Source organism: Lycorma delicatula, chromosome 4, assembly GCF_047948215.1.
Source record: "Lycorma delicatula isolate Av1 chromosome 4, ASM4794821v1, whole genome shotgun sequence".
NCBI lineage: Eukaryota > Metazoa > Arthropoda > Insecta > Hemiptera > Fulgoridae > Lycorma > Lycorma delicatula.
Window position 1 is genome coordinate 56,088,302 of NC_134458.1, and position 21,894 is coordinate 56,110,195.

The 21,894-nt window shown below is 31.5% G+C and overlaps 1 protein-coding gene across 1 annotated transcript in view; it reads left to right on the forward strand.

Annotated features, from left to right (window-relative positions):
* The window catches only part of LOC142322855 (uncharacterized), a 76,790-nt gene that overhangs the window by 41,820 nt on the left and 13,076 nt on the right, over positions 1 to 21,894 (forward strand). The window contains exon 2 of the mRNA XM_075361939.1: positions 13,882 to 14,054. The gene's annotated coding sequence lies outside the window, so the exon portion shown is untranslated. The remainder of the gene's footprint in view (positions 1 to 13,881; positions 14,055 to 21,894) is intronic.

The window sequence follows — 21,894 nt, forward strand, 5'->3', positions numbered from 1 at the left end:
TAAACCTTGATGTTAAGTAACATCTTCACCACTTCACAACACTTTATTTCATTTTTAACGTAAATCCTTTGTTCTGTCATTTTCAAACAAAATAGATCGCCACTCGTAATAAAATGAGTCCTAATTACTCGGCTGCCAAATTTTAACTACGCGTCTATTATTGCTGAAGTTATTGTTGGTATACGAGTCTCGGCTGGTAAATTTTGCATATATGCGTATCATGGGAATGAAAAGAGATATTGGAATGAAATAAAAAATTAATAAAATTTACAATATCTTAGCTACAAAATGCAGTATTTATTTTTCAGTATAATCACCGTTTACACTGATACGCCTTTCCCAACGTGTGACAAGTATTTGCATTCCGTCACTGAAAAATTCTGGCGGTCTTTCTCGGATCCAAGTAGCCACTTCACCTCATCACCGGTGGCATAATACCTTCGAGATTCCTCTTGAGATGTGGGAAGAAGTAGAAGTCGCACAGAGCCAAATCCGGCGAGTATGGCGGATGCGGAATAGGCTCAGCTTCAGCTTGCGGAATAGGCTTCAGCTTGCGGAGAGTCTTTGTAGTGGCGTGCGACGTATGAGGCCGCTCATTGTCATGTTGCAAGATTATGGGCATTTTAGTCTTTCGAACGCGACTACTCGTCGTCTGAGGTGTCTTAACTTCTCAATGTACCGTTCGGGGTTTACAGACGTCCCGTGTTCCAGATACTCAATCATATAAACGTATTTGGCGTCCCAAAACAACGTCAAAAGGAGTCTCTTTGCCGAGGCTTGAGTTTAAAATTTTTCGGGTTTTGGCGATTCGTAATTTCGGTTTTCCATGCCTTCTCTTCTTTCTTCAAGGTCGTAATGATGTATCCAGTTGTCACCTCCGGTCACAATATTGAAAAGGAAGTCGTTTCCTTCGGCACAATAGCGCTGTAAAAGTTATTCACAACAATCGACACGACGCTGCTGGTGTTTGTCTGTCAGTTTGCGCGGTACTCATCGTGCACAGATTTTACGGTAACCCAATCGCTGGATAATATGGCCTACTCGTTCTTTATATATGCCTAACTGAATAGCGATGAGATGCTGGGTGATTCGCCGGTCACTTTAAAACAAATCGTTTACCTCCTTTCGATGTTTTTCTCGTCAAGTCACAGAAACTAGTCGTCCTCTGCAAGGTGCATCCTCAATTGTCGCTTTACCAGATTCACATTCGCGAAATTGCTACGCCCACCTATTCGCAGTACTCGTGTCAACAGTTTCACTACCGTAAACCGCTTTAAAGGATGAAAAAATATTCGTAGGATTCACATTTTCTGCTGTTAAAAATTCGATCACTGCGCGCTGTTTTAACCGTGTTGACATATTGACCGTATTCGACTCCGTTTTAACTGCTACTGAAAACAAATGCGTAAACGGATTTCAACTCATTATCGCAAGTTTGTAGAAGGGGATTTTAGCTATCATGTCCTGCCACGCCCAACTCGATAGTACCTTCTGTCGCCGTGTAACACACTAGTGTCCAAAATGTGTCAGCCGAGCCTAGTATGTTATAGACATCGCGTGGGAAAAAGATAACTCGGTCAAAAAGACAATGCTCAAAATTAAAAAAGTTCTCATTTTTTTATCACATCCCGTATATTCGGAAATATATATAAAAATTTATTTTCAAAGACCTCTTTTCAGTGATGTAACGTAAAATAATTTTGATATACAAGTATTGTAGTAATAGTAAAAGAATAATAATAGCACAAAATTAATTACTTTTTACTTATTACAATTAACTCTTTAATTAAAAACATTTGAAAAATAACACAAATTCACAAAAAAATATTATAAAAATTAAGAAATAAAACTGACCTAAGGATAGGAGGTCTATCTTTTTAACAAGGTTATGTTGAGGTTGCCTTCGAATAAATTCAATCTTGAATGAACTGCGAGGAGGCAAAATATTTATAAAAAGCACTCCCTATTTTAGCATACGATTTACTTTTGATAAGTTTATTAAATTAACTTACTACCTTAACGGTAGCGAAGAATAATTTTTAGAAAATAATAAGAATAAATAAATAAAAAATGCAGCTATTCACATTAAGCGCTAAGAATTTTTGTATGTTAAGCAACAACATTATAACCGAGCAAGACTAACGTCGCTAAAAAAAAACTTCAATATTGTCTATCAAGAACTACTGTTTCAATTTGTTTTTCTTGAAATCTGGTTTAAGGATAAAATAAACATTAAGTAGCCCCTGAAATAAATATCAGCTACACAGTATTTACAACGTAAAGAGAAATTAATAAACTTAAGCTTAATACTCAGAGCTAATCTATTCATATAAATCAAAGCTTAATCTTGTTTTTGAATTTTGAGCGTTATATATTTTTTATCGAGTTTGTCTTTTACCCATTCGATGACTATAAAATATATCAATATCTTCAGCAATATTAGAGGGGTAGTTCCAATTTGGCAGCCGAGTAATTAGGATCTGTTTTATTACGAGTGGCGATTTATTTTGTTTAAAAAAGACAGAACAAAGGATTTGCGTTCAAAATTGAATAAAGTGTGGTAAAGCGATGAAGGTGTTAATCGACACCAAGGTTTAAAAGTAATACAAACGGTTTCAAGAAAGCCAGAAGACGTTGAAGGCTGCAAAAGGGTTAGATGTCCAACCCTTCCAACACATCGACAGTTGATGAAAACATCGACAAAAAAAAGGATAATGTGATCAGTAAATCATCGAATCCTATTAGAGAAGTTGCTGAAGAGCTGGGGATCTATTATTGCTCGTGTGAAAGAATTTTGACTGATATTTTGGGTACTTTCCGGCAGTACCTTCTATATTGGAGTTTTTAGTTAATAATTTCATAGTACACTGTATTCAGAGTAGTTTGAGGGCACTTGTATACTGATAGAAGAAATTTCTCACGGCACATGTCAAGCGTAAGTGATGTCAGATATAAGACTGTCAGTATAAGTGCACACTAAGAAGGATTTTTTTAAATTTATTCCGAGTTTAAAGAGTTAAAATGGAGTAAGAATGGAATTTACTATAATAAGTAAATAAGAATAATAAGTAATAAGAATTTACTATAAAATAAGTATATATATACTTATTTAATACTTTTTTTTTCGTAGTTCCTCGGTAACAAATGCAGATATCAACTAAATTTTTGCTGTGCGTAATCTTCATGTGAATATCTAAAAACTAATTTCTAGTTTTTTTTTGTTTTTTTGAAATTATGAGTTTAAAGGGTAAATATGGATTTTTGAATTTTATTATAGGAATTTCACTTTCATTTCCGCAGAAACGTCCATATTGTTTATCACGATCACTTTATTTCCTTGAGAAGAAATTATCTCCTGGCAGAAAAACTTCTATCAGAGGAGATTGAGAATCTCCTTTGAAATATTAAGAAAATTTAAATATTTTCCTTAATTTTATTTACTTAGTTTTTATTGATTAAAATGTTCAATTAAATGAATCTTAAGCAAATAAATCATAATTTTTTTTTTCAAGAAGGGGATTTTAACCCCAAAAGAAAATTCAAAAGCATTTTTAACGAACCTTGTTTCACACCGTATTCCCTTTGTTTCTCTTTAAAAAAATTTTTCTTAAGTGCATCCTCAATTAGGTAATGTTAAACTACAAACAAAAATTATCAAAATTTTTATTGTATTTAAATGATATATATAATTACACTCTTCTTGTGGAGTATATATTATATTTATTCCCTTTGAATAACCTATCAGATATTTCAAATGCCCGGTATAAGGTAATTCATCAGTAAATAATGTAAGCTTTTAAAAACTACATGATATGAATATTTCTCATATGCCTAATATCATTGTCTTTATTTTTGTTTCGCTTCTTCAGACTATAAAGAAGTATATAAATTATTTATATTAGACACAATTTAATTGTATTACCTTTTAACCAAATTCTACTGGCGTCCTCTTTAAGTTAGCTCAGAAAGAGTATCCGGTTGTAGAAACTCTTACACGTCTACGCCCACCAAGAAAATTGGGGAAAATGGACCTGAAAGAAGAAAAACCTAATCTGTTTATTATTCAAAGAATTCTTTTCGGTATGAACGGTTTGCTAGAATAATTAATCCGATGAAGCGTGTAAACAATTGGAGCGAAGCGTAAAGTGAAATGTTAAACGACCTTACAAAGAGAAAAATAATCGTGGACCAGCGACTACATCTCTATTAGTATAAATTGCGGAAAAAGCAGAATAATTTTTAGCTGTTCGCAATAATTTTAAATTAACTGTATACCCTTATAAGCTATGAATAATAATTTTCTTTACAATTTCTTTATATTCCAAATATTGTTGTTAAAAGCTTCGTATCACATATCCCTGGCATTTTAAGTAATCGAAGGCCAATTCGGCTTTTAGGTAATGTTAATTCCAATAATATTTTTTTTATACACCGATACAATAATTCAGGAACATAATTTTTTTAATAAAAACTTTTTTCATGCAGAAAAAATTCAATTATATCAACATATCTAGTGAAGAATTTATTTATTTTTACATTATCTTTAGAAGGACTTTACGTGATCGCTTTATAAGATCGCTATCGTAAATCATAAAACTTGAACGAGATTGTTTCCATTCGATTAGTTATCGTGATTTTTTCCAGTTTTTATTGTAAAACAGACATCACTACCAACCTTATAATCCCATGAGGATTGTAATATATAAAAGTAAGATTGGCTTGCCAGGTTACATAATATAAATTTTTTATTTATTTTATTTTTTAAATTTAATTTTAACTTAACTTTTTTTAATTATGACGTCATATATATAATATTGATCGGAAATAAGAATTTCCTATCAAAATTAAGGAAACAATATTGAAAGCTAAAGAAAAATCGTACAAATTTGTATGATTTTTAAATGGAGAATTGTTTTGTAAAAAGACCGCGATCGATCAAATAAACAGGTTTTGCATATAAATAACTTTAATGACATCCCGTAAATTGTGTTTAGTTTGCTAATATTACATGTGTTTTGTCTATGTTATGTCTATATTTATATTTCTTAGAATTTTGTATTTATTTCTGTTATTATTGTTGTTGATAAAATGGTTTATGATGACTCATTTTTTAATGAATGTATTCATGGTAAGTAATAATCTAATTTACTAAAGAAAAGTTACAGGTACTATTCAATTAAAAAACATTGGGCTGAATTAAAATTATCATTTAATAAAGCTGATCTTGATTAATTCTCGATGAAGTATCTTTAGAGGTAAGCATTTTTTATTTTCTGTTTCAAATTGCCAAAAATATTACAAACATTTTTAAGGGAAAGTAGATCGGATAAAGGGGGTTTAATTATGTTTTATAAAACAAACTATAATTTATTCCTAAAAATACATACTTAAGTTTATCTTTTGAATTTTTATTGGGAACCCTTATTGTAGTTTATAATTATTTTATAATTTTATAAATTTATACACCGCCTGATATTAGCCTAAGATTCTTTTTAAATGAACCGGAATTTTTCTTCAGCAGTTTTTCTAACAATGATTACGTCATTTTCTTTGGTGATATCAACACTGACACGAGCGATAGTATTGAAAAAAATAATACACACAATAATCAACACAAATACATGTGTACTTGTATTGATTATGAGAATCTGCTTTCTCTAAATGGATTCATAAAGAGTATTTTTTGTACTACACGAGAGGAAATTAGAGATGGCATTTTGGTTCAATCTACTACCGATCATATTTTTATTAAAACTTGTAGCATCCATTTCGAGTTAAATACTGCAGTAATTAATTATAAAATTTCTGATCACTATTTGGCAGATCTGCTATAAAACATTTTTCAATGATCGTGAAGATAAGATTTATAAAAAGTTTATTATAATAATAAAAAAATTGAGGGTGTATTATTTAATTATAGTTTGACTGATATCTCATACAAAGAAGATACTAATGATTTTTATCAACAACTGGTTTCTGTATTTCAGAATTCTTACGATAATAACTCACAAATTAAATCGTGTGACAATCCCATCTCTTATCGCAAAAATAAGCCCTGGATGACTAAACAGATTGTTATAGAATATCCATAAAGGATGCTTCCTTTAAGAGCTGGAAAAATTCCCCTTCAAATAATACTTATAGAGCTGACTATAAAAAATCAGGAATAGGATTACTAAAATAATAAGATATCGTAAAAATTACTATTTTAAAACAGAAATAAGAAAATCTAATAATGATCCCAAAAAACTCGGGCAATTCAATAATCCTTTAAGTGGAAACTCCAAGAGTAATCTAGAAGATGCCATTTTAATATCGGAACCGATAAAGATATTGCTAGTAGATTTGGTAAATCTTTCGCCTCAGAAGTTGAAAATATAATTCCAAAGTGTTAAAAGTTAAAGCAGTGCAGAATCATGCTGTTGAAATGAAATTAATGTAAATTTTCATATCCCTCTAGCAACCCCTCGTTCTGTTATAAACAAAATTAATCGCTGCTTACATCCAAGTCTCCAAGCTTTGATAAGGTTAGTCAGAGACCTAAAACTACCAAATAAAACACTCAATCATCCGATTGCTTATTTAATAATTTTTTCCATAAAAACAGGCACTTTGATTTAATGAAGGATGCCTTAATAAGACCCGTATTTAAACAGGGTATCGTAATTTATTAAACAATTATAAGCCAATAGCTATTCTCTCTCGGTAACTGAAAAAGTTTTTGAAAAATACATGGTAAATTATTTAAATAACTAATTAGTAGAAAATAATATATTACGTAAAAAACAATTTGGTTTTCAGAGAGGAAAGAGTATTAGAAATTCATTGGTTGAATCTGTCGACTTCTTAAATAATAAATTAAATGCTAATTGTCACGATCTTGCAGTTTTAGTAAAGCTTTTGATACGCTCAGTCATGAAGTCCCGATAATCGGTTTAAAAAGAATAGGAATTGTAGGTCATCTCCTTGACTGGTTTCGAAGTTATTTAAACGACAGATTTGTTGTTAAAATAGGTAGTAGCTTTGGCGATCCGATGAATTGTAATTTTGGGGTGCCACAAGGAAGTCACCTTGGCCCGATTATAAATCTAATTTATGTTAATGAAATTTTAAATAATTTATCCCATAGTTTAGCTTTACGTATGTTGATGATACTGTTCTTTTAGTTACACAAAGAGCTTCAGGCAGCAGAATCTTTATCACAGGATGATTTTAATATGGTATCATAGTAACCGACTCGTTATAAAAATAAAAAAAAACTGTGCTCGTACTTTTCAAATCTACTCGTATTAAATCTGATTCCTTGCCCATATTAATTGCGCAAAATTGCAATCGTCCCTTCAGAATCAGTATCAGTAATAATGAGCCGTACACTTGTAATAGATCGACAGTAAACGATGAGGTTAAATACCTGGATCTGATAGTTGGCGATAAATTTAAATGGGATTTTCGCTTAAAAAAACTTTCCTGTAAAATTAGAGCTTGTGTGAATGGAATTTATTATCTAAAACATGTCATCTCATGTAAAACTCTTTTATTAATGTATAAAGCCCTAACGGGGTTTTTAATCAAATGTAGTGTGGAGGAATGGAGTTTGGCAGCCGTTTCGCATTTTAAATTATAAGTAAACTTAAAAAAAAAAGCGCTTAAAGTGGTTTCAAGTTTTTTGTCAAACGACCCAAATTTAAATCTATGTAAGCAATGTAATACGTTGACCCCTCTAGGTTAACATTTCTCACTTTGTAAATTATTTTCCAAAGTAATAGATATCTAGTAAAACACAATGTACACATTTATTTACGACACAAGAGAATGTACGCGGTAACTATTTATTTTAATTTATATGATAAAAAGACTTTAAAAATTTTAATTTCAACCGTTGTTAATAAATTGCCTTCACATATTTTAGAAATGGATAAAAAGAAAATATTTGAAAAAGAGGTTTTTAATTATTTATTACAGGAAATATTTTAATAATTATTTTTCCTTTCATTTAATTTTTTTTTTTTTAACTATGTATTAATTATTGTTTTTTGTATATTACAATCGTTATATTTGCTTTTATTATAAAATGTATGATCTATGTATTATTTACTTTTGTAAATAATATTATATAATATGTAATCTGTAATATGCAAGAATAGCCTAAATTTAGATGTATAAATGTATTAAAAGTTACCTTTACGTTAACTTTTATTTTTAATTAATTTAAACTTATAATAATTCATTTTTTACTGAAATCTATTTAACATAATTTTATAAATTAATCTCATATTTAATTAATTTTTATTTACTTAAGTTTTACTTTCTGACGCTACCTTAATTAAGTAATTAAGTATTTGATAAAATTTTAACTATATTATATAAGCATATTTTTCATTGTATTTTTTGTGTTAAATATGTGTTAAAATACGTTAATACCTGCTGATAAGATTTTTGTTTTAGTGGGACCCTATATTGTACAATTTTATGAAAATATATAAATAAATAAAAAATTATTATTATTAATTAACACTCTTATTTTAACTTTCTTTTTATATTATTTTCATTTGATAATTTGAGACTTATAATTGTGTTACCTAAACTCTATATCATCCTACAAGTATACATTTACAAGTTTCATTTTTTTTTTACTTTTTTTTATTTTGTTACGATGTGTAATAGATAGTCAGATGGTAGGAAGTTTCTAGTAGGTTTTACACTAGGCCAAACACACATAGGAAATACACTAACACGATTGTATATTTACACACATTTTCAAAAGATTTATGTGAATATGCGACCAGCAGACCGTTGAAATACAAGTTTTAGGAAGTATGAAAGGAGAACTTTCACCTCTAACAGTTATTAATTGACCTTGATCATCGAACGTTTATAGGTAAATACCTGCATTACCTGTTTAATATATTTATTCATATAGTTAACGGACGTAATCTTATCACTACAGACGACCGGCGCCGTTTCTACCGACAATTTAACGGGTACAACTTTCTCATACCTCACAATACCCGTAATCATATTTCAATATAATTAATTTTAATAAAACTGATTATTTACGTTATCTTTCAGCCGCAGGATACATTTTCATTGGAAAAATACTTTCTCTATAAAATATATATATATATATGTATGTATGTATGTATGTATATTTTATACACTGTATTGTAAAATAAGGTTAATGTTATTTTTCTCAAGGATTTGATCGTTTTGAATGTTTATTTATTTATCGCTAACAACAAAATATATTAAAATATAAAATACAGAATTCGATACAATACGCACATTATAAAATTTTAAATTCACTTAAGCTAAAAAAAAATTAATATTATTTTATAAATTTAACAAATGACAGCTTATTTTGGCTTCCCCAGCAAAATTGACAAGACGTTATCCGTTAGTGAGAGCATTCATTTCACTATAGTAATATATCAGATCATTTACATACAGTATATATTGTAAGTCGATATAATAAAAAAAACGAAAGTTGAAAATGCTGTTAATAATAATTACTGTTGTATTTATGTAAATAAAATGTCTTCTTATAACGGTGAAAATTTGATCGGTACTATTCATATTTCTTAATTTTGTAGTTTCTTAGTAAGTAAATATCATAATTCGCTTTTAGTTTAAGTCGTCCTATGTTGCGTTTAATATGTCTCGCTAAGTTTTTAATGTATGCCTTATAACATCAAATTCCGTAAAAACTTTATCGCTTGAACAAAGTCTTATGTTTATTTAATATGTTTTTGATTATTTTTTTCACTATAAATAAAGTGCTGGAGGGAGAATTGATAAACCAACCGATAAGTCGTATTGTAATATTGATTGTACAAATACGCAATACATTAATTTTACTTCATTTATTTTACGTATTGAGTTTAGTTTATAGAATAAGTTGGAGATAAATCACAGATTTTACAAATAAACAAAGTATGGCCAACCGTCTTAAATTTTCATCTTTATGCAAAGATGTTTCTGGCATTTAAATTTTTCTATCATCGGACATTTACATGTAGAGGCACTGTTACAATTCACCTGTAATTTCAGATATAATTCGTTCTGCGGTTATCCACAGAATATAATAAAATAAATATGTTATTTCTATATCAGATAGATCGTGTCTTGAACAAATAGGTACGCTGCTTCTCGACGAATTGCAAAAAAAAATAAGCTGTGAAAGTAAATAAATATGTCTAATAAAAATACATCATAATCTATAAGACAAAAATAGATAATAAGAGATAGGTAAGAGGTTTGAATTATTTAAATAAAAAGTTAAATGTATTGTTATTATTAAACCGAACGATTTTATTTGTACAATATTTATTTTCATGTAAATCCCTATTTATTATAAAAAAGATTTTATATTTACTCGTACTTAGTTTAGAATAGATTGGAAAACAATATTACACTCAAAGACCGTTGACAAAGATTTTACTTAAAATCTTTGTTTTTTCGATCGTTAAACAATCATCATTACTGAGCATCAAGGAAAATTATTACCTTTATAAGAAAAGGAATATGTAGATTAAACGAATAAATTTTAAAAAAGAGATAATAAAAAACATTAATTGTCAAATAATCAATATTTCTGAAACATTATAAAACAAGTATTTTTATCAGGTTTATTTCTTAGAATAATTGTAAAAAATACAAACAACTGCTCGTTTTTGCCAACTCCCAAAAGGTAGCATAAATTTACCTTAAACCATTCAAATCGTAGGGGTAAGATGGTTAAATTTTTTTTTTTGCTTTTTAAAATTTATAAAATCATCTTTAAGCTGGGTTTTTATACTGTAAAGAAATTCACAAGCTTATTACTTTTTTTATCTTCTTTTTGTATTTCCTCAAACATAATCATTTCTTACTCCAACTTTCAATATACATTCAGAATATTAAATATTTAAAAAAACAGTTCTTAGGGTTTTCTTTTAGGTATCAAATCCTCTTTATTTTTGCCTTTTATACGTTACAATACGATGAAAATTGACCTAAAATATTTCCAGGTTCGAATTCTTGAAAAACTAAAACTACAAAATAATGTACGTTGATTATATGCGTTTATAAAAAAATTTAAGTATTCTATAAAATAAACTAATATAAATATCTTGCATTATAATATCGTTTACAAAAATAATTTTCTTTTTCTGTAAAAATAAACTACCGTTCTATTAAACTATTACTCAAATTTAGCCTGTTTTTTAATTTTTGAACAGAGATAGCCGATTAGTTTTTGTTCATAATTTAAAAAAGCTGACAACACAGTTGTAGGACTTTTCCCTCACGCGGCTTTTTTCTGATGCACGGCTTATACGCACATGTTAATTAAAAATATTTATCGTTTTATATAAATTCAATAATTTTTCTTTATTTAATTCAATGATTCTATGTAAACCGCGCGCGCATATCTTATTTCCTTCGCGCGGGTGTGGCGGTACTAGCTGCCACTTTAAATAAATTTTTACACTTTAAATATTATTCGTTTATTTAATTCTATTGCTTAGCTGTAACGTCACGACTAGTCCGACCGCTAAATGGGATGTGAGGTTTGTAAGGGGGATGGCTGGGTTAAGACCTCACTTTTATGGGGAACAAATTTGTGTATCCAACGAGATTCTAATACAAAAAACTGCAACGAAAAAGACCCACTGTACTGTCTTCTACAACGTTTCAAAATTATTACTAGTTTTTGGAGTGAGGGTGGGTTTTAGCGAAAAAAAATTTACACCGAAAGATGTTTTTTTTTATATTATTAATCACAAAAATATTTTAAAAAATAAATGCAACGAAAATCTTCTCTTGTACTGCCTTCTATATCTCTTGAAAATTAAAACCATTTTTAGGGGTGTGGTGAAATTTTGCAAAATTTTTTTACAAAAGTTTATTAATATTCACAAAATTATCAACAAAAAAAAAATATATATAACTAATTATGCAAAATCTGGAGACGATTTCGTTTTCCCCCTGTAACCCCCACCTAAGACCAATTGAAAATTTAATAGCATCAATGCCCCTGTACTATAGAAATATTATAGCCAAGTTTGGTGAAAATCGGTCAAGTAGTTCTGAGATATAAGATGATACGCCAATATACGAGGTGTGATAAAAAAATACGGTGAATAATTTTTTATTAAAAAAAGTAATAAGGTTGCATAGAATTCGATTTAATCTCCTTCAAAGTACTGTCCTTGGCTAGCAATGCACTTATCCCAACGTTGACTCCATGACTGGAGACATTTCTGGAAGGCGTCTTTCGGAAGGGCTTTCAGCTGCTCGGTCGTGGCCCATTTTTTCCACTTTTTGTACATTTTCAACTTTTTTTGAGGTTACTGGACGTCCCGCACGCTGCTCGTCTTCAACAGACTCATTTCCGTTTTTAAATCGGTCATACCACTTGTACACAGTCTACAAAGTTACCGCATTATCGCCGTACACCGATTCTAACATTTCGTGAGCTTCTTTGGCACTCTTTTACAACTTAAAACAAAACTTAATGTTAATGCGTTGTTCAAAATCCATGTTGCGCGACAGACACGATAAACACAACCTCACTCTAGCGGCTCTGGCAACTGACTGGCAAGCTCGAACGTGCTACAACTTGTCCCTGCCTGTCTCAGTTGATCACGCTATTGGACAAATTACAGCATATGGATGTAGCGTCGGCAGTTGCCGCTATAAAAATTCATTCACCGTATTTTTTGATCACACCTCGTACATACATACGTACACACATTTTGTCGCGGGAATTTCGATGCCATTTTTCGGTTTTCTGGGGTCCTTAGGGGTCAATTCGTCACGATTCGGTGAAAACCGGATACGCCCAATTTTTAACGATCACTATACTTTCCCTTCTATATAGCTACAGCTTCGCTATAACTTCTGTATAGACGGGAAAGTAAAAATACACATTATTTTTTTTTTAAATTATCTACGAAAAATTTCTAAATTTCTGCGATTTTCTTCTTTTTTTACAACTACCATTAATAAACTGAGAAGCGTTCCGGAGCTTCTACGTCAAGAGCGAGGGAAACGTTGAAGGAAACAGAGATTTTCAGACTTTATTTATCAGTATTATTCTCACAACCATGAGGATAACGAACACAGGGGAGTCCAGTGGGCGGAACCCCCTAACTGGTTAGTTATTTATAAAATTAAGTTTTTACACTTACTGCTTTTGTCTTCCACGTTCGATATTTAAGAGAAAACTTTGCTCTATCAAAACTTTTATGAAATTTAATTGAGAATATAATTTAAAATTACACAAGGTATGTTCATTGTCTTACCTGAACACCCTTTGCCCTAAATAATATAGGTGTTGATGTTGAAAACGATCTATAAACACTAAATAATGTATATATAAAATTGTCCATTTAAAGCATTAAAGAGACAGAAAATATTATTTGTAATCCTTTTAATTATTAAACCGGTATGGAAATTTGTCTTTAACATTTGAATAATTATAAAATTGTCTTAAAAAAATAAAAATTATATAAAATAATAACAAAACTGGTAATATTTAAAATAAAGTAGGTGTTTATAAAATAGAATTCAGTGGGAAAAATTATTTTAAAAAATTTAATGCGAATGAAAAATAGAAATTGAAAAAAAACGCTTTCTGGAACATTTAAGAGCATGTAAATATAATTAGTAAAGCTCTAATTATGCTGAATCGCAGTAGGGAGATTAATCATATATTTTCAAGAGTAGAAAACATTTTCATATAAAACTATAGCGACAAGTTTAAAACCCTTACTCTTCAAAATATACATTTGTTTTATATTTACATACTTTGTTTTTTATTGTATCGGATGAAAGATTTAATAAAAATTACATTTATCACACAATTACAATATTAATAATATTTTTCGTTTTTCTTTTTAGGATTTTTATATGAAGACAGAAAAAGCAAAAATTTCCATCTAAACTTGAACAGTTACATCACTTACTTATCGAAAAATTTTGACGTTTAGAAATATTTTGCAGTATAAAAAGTCTGAAATTTTGTAACACATTTATAAACTGATGGTGTAAGTTTTCTTTTTACATATTTATAGGTAAGTCTTTATATTAATTATTAAAATTCGAAATATTTTTTGTATAAAATAATCGAACGAACTAAGCTCAGTTTAATAATTTGAGCTTTTTACAATTTCCTATTTATGTATAAGTATCTGTTGATTAAAATACAAAATTTTCGATGAAATTTCATATTTCAATCTAGCTAGAAATTACGTCCATCAGATCAGAAAAGTAAGATGGCAGTTTACTGGTTTCCATTTTGGAAAATGCTAGAACTTTTTTGTAACTTTACTAAAATTTCCAAAAACTTACCTTTTCTTTTTTGTTATTCTTATTCGTCACTCGATATAAATATTATCCGATACTCAAAATGACGAACGATCTGAAAAAGATAATATAACAAAACGAAACCGCCGTTTACTTAAACGATTCATACGTATTAAATTTTTCTTACGGTTCTAAATATTTTATTTTAAATGTTTCTAATAAAATCTTCCGTAAACGATACATGATTTACTTCGATCCGGAACTGAACTGCGAATCGCCGAGTACAAATTCTTATCTAGATCGATCTTTTCGAAAGGATTTTCTGTTAAAAAATTTTAATAGCATATCTTTTGGTCGATATGCGTGCACTTCTAAAATTTTCCACCAGGAAATTCGTACCTCGTTAAATCACACGACCCGACCGGATTCCTCATCGATTAATCCGTTTTGGAAAGTGAATACAAATAAGATTAATTACATTAAACCGAAACGAGGTGATGCTACATTTTTTTATCAAATACGTTTTCAGAACGATGATCGTTGTCAGCCGAGGTACAACAAAATACTAGACAGTTTCCAAATAATTTTTTGCCACTAAGAAATAAGGACGTACACCTTGTAAATGTACTTTTTTATGAATAATTTGAAAACGATTACTCTTGCTAACTAAATAAAATTATGGCGGTCGAGTCACCCGCTTAATGTAAATAAGTTCCCTATATCAATTTTACAAAATTCTTGTCTCTTTTATTTAGAGTAGAAAAGTACTCACAAAATTCCAAAACATCGATCTTCTTAAACATCTTGTAAAGTTTATGATTAATACAATATTAATTTTTTTTGTTAAACACTAATCCTCAACACTTATTTCATACGGTAAAGCGCCTTTCCTAGACTATTTACTTGAAATTTCCCTTATTAATGCTTGAACCGTAAGATAAATTTATTTCATTCGCAACTGTTTATGATTGTAGAACGAGGTAAATCAATAACTGAACCGGTTTATTGAAATATTTGATTCGCTTTGTCAACAGTCTATCGGAACGGTACAAGCAAAAACAGTCACTTCAGAAAAAACAGTTTGTATTAAAGCCAAATGAAACTCAGCCGAATTCTTACCGCATTTCCATCGTGTATGTAAGTCGATCACATGCTTTTCTTTTTATCAATAAACAGTAAAAAAAAGTAAATTTTTCACGCTTTACACTCTACTGAACAATCGTAGTTCAAAACTATAGCCATTTCACGGAATGCAAAGAGGAATTTGAAATAATTTAAACAAATAAAATCTGAATATCAACTTTATTCTCAACCTTCATTTATTACAGTGTAATCATTAAGTCGTGTTCAAAAAATGGACACAAAATAAACAGGAAACAGAGTAATTTACTTCTTTTGATAACAATAATCTATCTTCTTTTATCAAAAACAGATAATTTTTTATTATCTGTTATTAATAATAATAAAATCAACAACAGAAATTATTATTAATTAATAACAATTCACTATTATTATTGTTAATAATAGTAAACAATAAGTTTACTATTACTGCATTTAAATATTTTTTTATGGGTAAAGAATTTAAATTTTTTGCGATCATTTTTTTTAGATTATTTAATTATTTTTGTGAAAGTTTGTATTATGTGTTCGGATTGAAAAGTCGGATAAAATCGTGGGTAAGTTATTATATGGCTTATTCTATTCGTCCGCAAGAGAGACGGTCATCTACCTCTACCTCTCTCTCACAGGCTCTCTCACTCACTCTCTCTGTCTCTCTCTCTCTTTCTTTCTTTCTTTCTGTGTGTAACCATCGTTACGATTGCATAATGAAAAGTAGGTCGAGCGGTGGAAATCTGAAATACCATCTTTTAGCCGTTTTTCGATCGTAATTTCTTACCACAAAATAACCAAATTACACGCTATAAAACCGACATACTTAACTACATCTGTCGGGGGTCTAGGACAATCTTTGTTATCGTTTTCATTATTATTGTCATCATCGTTGGACTGACCTGAATTATTTTCATAGAACTTTGTATAAGTTTAATAAAGATGTATTATATAGAGAAAAAGCGTTATAATTTTTTTGTTGAAGCCGGTCACTTTTACTAACAAACTCGTTTTTATACGTATGTATTCAGTAAAACGATTGACTCTATCGGTGTACGCTCATTGCCGGTTTAGAACGGAATTGTTGATACTTTTATCTAAATTTCTAACGTTGTCGTCGAAAAAATAAACTCGAAAATATCGTGAAAGATTAATTCACTTTCCAAAAAAAAAAGGATCTAAGTCTTGGACGCGTATTGAATTACCGTGAAAATGTTGACATATATGCCGTTCGGGTTCCAGGCTCCCTGTTTTTCTTAGGTAGTCTTCTTCGTAAAATAAATGACCGTGTTTTCCATTTCTGTTCTATGTTTAGGAGGCCCGGATTTTCCCGATAGGAATTCTGCTGTACGATAATCTTACAAAAATATAAAATCCCTAACGGTATTATAAGTACAATAAACACCCGTAGGAGTCGAGCTAAATCCTCGGATCGATCCAACGTGGGCCTGAATTACACCCGCGTAAATGTGTAGATATTGAGAAAGGACGGATGATATAGCCACAAAAACCGCCACACGAGAACCCGATTACTAGACGGTTTCACAAAGTACCACCTCCCAACGACGAGCACTTATCTCTCCCGCAACGCTCCTGGGGATTTTTGGGAAATGTTTTTTTTAGTATTTCACTGTTTTGCGTTCGCCAACAAAATCGCTTTTCCGGCAGAAACTAAGGAATTACCAAAGAGTAGTCGAAGCTTCTCTCATCCGTATCCAGGATTGTGTGGCGTGCAGAAATATCCGAATGAAAAATAAACTGTTCAGTTTTCCCTCTGTAAAGAATAACGTCAGTCAACTATACATGCCGATCTCTTTTCCTTAGAGACAAATTGCAGTGGTCTATTCAATTTTTATTTCGTTTCTCTTCATCTGATCTACAGAATTTTAATGGAAGAACAGTTCATATTAGAGTTATTAATGTAATAACTTGTTAAAGTATCGGTTTAGTGTATTTTACGTGATAAGTTTGTGCGATTAGAACTTGTTATGTAATTATACTTAATTTAGTAACATCGTAATATTTATTTCATCGTAAAATTATTTAATTAATATTTCTAATTTTATATTATCCTTATCTATTTACTAAATAAGGAATAAAATATTTCCAATATACAAAAATAATGCTCTAGTTTTGGCATTAAATAACGGTACATAAATATTTATTAACAATTCAAAAAGTATCTCGCTACTTGAAGGTAAAAATGATTCTTATTTAAATGAATTATTACATAATTTATTTTACCCGGAATAAGCTGTATAATCTCTAATGAAAAGAAATCGTTTCAATAATAATTGTTTTAGATACTTTACAATAAAAAAGGTGAGAAACCTTGATTATATTAGCGTAAAAATTAATCTGACAATAGTTTTTAAAAAAAACTAATTTTTTTGTCAGCCGTCATTTTTACTACATTATTTATTCTTCGTTGTGAATATTATCCGCTAAATATTAACCATGGAAAGAAAATCATTTGCGTATTTAACGATAAGCAAATAAATATTTGCCGGACTGACAGTGTTTACCTTGACCGTTCCGAATTAAACAGATTCTTCCTCTCAACTTTCTGGCAAAAGTCAATATTTAGAGCTAATTTTATAAAGACCTAAAGCGACTATCGATTCATTACAGTTTTTTAAGAGCCAGAAAATTGGCCGCTAAAAGAGGTTTGTTATAAAATATTACAAGATATTTTCATTTCTAGCTTACTTTACAGTTTTGTAATCTTGAACTCGTTAAACAGATGAGAATTTATAATAGGTAGTCTAAAAAGTAGTCAGCCTTTTCCTCACTAGATAGCGTTAGCGTCCCAAATTTCAGGGTACATGAGCCGCAGAGGGTCAGGCCAAACATTCCCAGCCAGGCACATGCGTCTCCCTCCGAAAAGGGAAGCGCTTAGCTTCCTCAAAACACTAGGGCCTCCGAAAGGCGTATTCCTGTTAGGTCGAAAGGCGCTAGCACCGAAAGGACTGAAGGGGAATCACGCCGGCAGTACGAAGCTCGTATGCGCCTAGTCTCCCACGATCAGCCCCAGCCAATTATTTCTCATTGGTCTAAAGGACCGGAACACAAATACCAACTCCGTCCATAAATAAAACACAAAAATATCTATAACCGCCACCAAATAAATAATGACCCGCCCGACAAACGAAAGACACAGCAGCAAAGGACATTAGTCCAAGTTCTGCAGTTAGTAGGGAGATAATTTAAAACTCCCGCTATCCTTGCATTCCGTTCCGCCGAACGTTATTTGATAGCTGGCTGTAGAAACTAGTAGATATGTAAAAAGCGTTTGAATTTTTATATTCAAAGATAAAGTACTGCGCCGTGAAGGTGACTGAACTTTCCGTAAAAAGATAAATGATACCAGAAAATTGGTGAGTAATAGAACTGTTGACGTCATAGTTGATGCGACTAAAATTTTGGTATTTGTAGTTACAAACCGGTTCAATCATGGACAAGACCTAGGACTAAATCCGATTCTACCGAGATCAAAAGCCATTTATGTGGATTGTTCTATCCTTCATCTGTTGATACCCTTCTTCCTCGGATAAGTATCATGAGAATTGTTCCAGTATCTGTGGCGTCATTGCGGTACATTCTATTAGCCGGTAGACCGTCGCTTCTTTATCGATCCTTTTCGAGAAGGTGACTGTTCAAAGACCTGAGACTATGATGACCTTTGGACCTAAGGTGACTGTTCTAAGGCATGGGTATTTTCAAAGACCTAAGGTTTTTCTACGCGAGGGTTACTTAAAAGCCGAATTAATTATAAAATTGCAGGATAAAGCTGGATTTACAACTCTTAAAGTTTACAAACTTCTTTTGTTTCCATGAAGCAAAGCTAATTTTACTTGAAGCGATGAAGATTATTAATGGAAATACAGTGTGAATAAAAGATTTTCCACTAAACGAAAAATCGGTCTCACGGCTTGTTTTTCAGTATTTTTTTTTATTAATGTAGACCTCATTAAAATTTTAATAGCAATAGACGGTGAATCCTTTGGTGATTTCGATTTCATGATAATTTCCAATCTTAATTGGAAATTATAAGTGAGCCTTAACGGAATTTCAGTGATGGATCATTTTCTTTAATTAATAAAACAATGAGTTGGGAAGTGGTGATATTTCAAACACTTAAATGTATTACGTGTTCTTTAAAAGCCGTAACGGTGAGGTGGTACGTTAAATTTAGATATTAATGAAACGGATTCGAAGAATTTTCTTATTCATCTGATTTTGGTAGAATTGTATAAATTTTTATGACTCGTCAAACTGATACCTCGCATAGATCATGAGAAAGAAATTTAAAACTTGTGGCGGCTATATAGTTAACCACAATGTCTGCTTTGAATTTTTATGGTTTTTAGTCTTGAAGGTGAATAATGGTCGCTGATAATGAATAATTTAAGATCCTACAAGATTTTAAAAATGTTAATTTTTTTTTTTAAATACATACTTTAGATCTTATTAACACTCCGAATAAATGTCAACATAATGTATGGTAACTGACAAAGTATTTAATTAAACCGAATTATTAAAAACCCCTGAATTTATTTGATATATTTGAAACAAAGCGGTTTTTTGTTATACAATTAGCGTCTTTAGTTCTCTCAAGCTTAATAAATTTTGCATAATACATTCTCATCCATCTGTTTGTAACAAAATGAGAAAACAAATTTTATTAAGGCGTAATAACACCATTATCGAAATTAATAATTACTTTATCACCCGATAATGGAATGGAATGCAAAGTTGGCGGGAGTTTATTTCTCCCTACTTATCGCAGAACCTGGACAGAGTCCCTTGCTGCTGGATGATTCTAATCGGGCGTGTTTTTTTAAAAGGGTTATTTTTAAATGGCGGGTCTAATTTTTCAAGTTTTGTTTATTATTTAGTGATTTTAAGACGGATTTAGTTGCATTCCAATCCGTTGTTGAACCAGCGTTATCGAACCCATTTTATGGGCCGACCGCGGAAGGCTAGGCTTATAAAGTCTGTCCTCCCGACGTAATTCCCCTTCAGACCGTCCACTGAAGTCCTTTCGGTGCTAACGCTTAATAGGCTAGCAGGAATACTCCACAACGGGGCACTAACTATCAGGAGGGAGCAATGCGACCCCTACTCCGGAGGAGTCGCAATTGCTAGTTTATTTTATTTAACTTGTAAGTTTTAAAGGAGAGGTTGTGAAGAAGTTCTTCATCCACTTCTGTTATGGCTGCCTTCCAGGACGCATCTCTGCTGGGCTCTGTTCCGGACTCCAGTCCGTGATGTTGGGGCGAGTATAGGGTCTTCCTTCTTCTTCTTCTTCTTCTTCTTCTTCTCCCTCTTCTTCTTCCGATGACCTCTTCATTCTTCTTTGGCCTGCACTTTCCGAGAATTGTTAGTAACCGAAGTTACATACCGTTAACCTTAAAATTCCCGAGGCCCCGAAGGGCTGATCGGGGGAAAGTGCAGGTTTCTTCCTTCTTCCGTGCTGTCAGTGGCTGCTGGGCCGGTGACTGCTGGGCTTGTGACTGCTGGGCTGATGGCTGCTGGGCTTGTGACTGCTGGGCTGATGGCTGCTGGGCTCGTTCCCTCTTTCTTCTTTCTTGAAAGGAAAGGTAATAGGGAACTTACAAAATGGTGATACCTATTCGCGATCGCGGTTTTGGGGCGGCGATTTTCTTCTAAGAAGTAAACAGAAATTATTTACTGCACATAATTATTAATCTCCAGACACACGTGTGTCCGGGAAGGGGTTGGGGGGACCGCGTGGCCGCAGTGAAGAAACCATTTGTTTATTGTGGTGGCTGTTGGTATCTGCAACAAAAAAAAACAGAACACACACACGAAAAAAAAAAAATTTTACTTTTATTTTATTTTAGGGTGACAGGATGAAAGGAAGGAAGGCCGTTTCCCAAGACGGCACGACGAGTCGTTCCACACCCACGTCTCTCCCGTTTCTGAAACAAAACACACGCGGGGAAAAAAAAAGTGAGGACCGCGTTTTTGTTTTAACCACGACTTACCGTATTTTGATGTCTTGAGACCGTATAACTCCCGAAAACCATTCACTCGCGACCCCGGAAACGCCACTGACGCGCTATTCCGTTTGTGGCTCATGCGATATGGAGGCCCCTAAGCCTGGTTTGTCGATTCTCCCCCGATAAAAAGTTATCTATGAAGTAGTATAAACTATCACACGATTGTAAACCTATTCTAGTTGAAAAAAAATGCGCTGTAAATGATTCTCCAAACGAGTAAAGAGAATGATCTGAAGGGTATCAGTTCCGCAGTATATTTTAAAACACAATGTAGGTAAGAGAATTCGGAGATTAGCTTCGTCGGATGACGAGATCGGACAATGCCGTGTAATCCTTCATACTCTTTATTATTGCTTTGTTTTACATTTACTGCAAAAAGAATACATTGTACTTAACGAAATTAAGCTTAACTTCACACCTTTCTTGTTCAAAGTGAACAGCAGTAATTTTAAAATACATTTAAAAAACATTT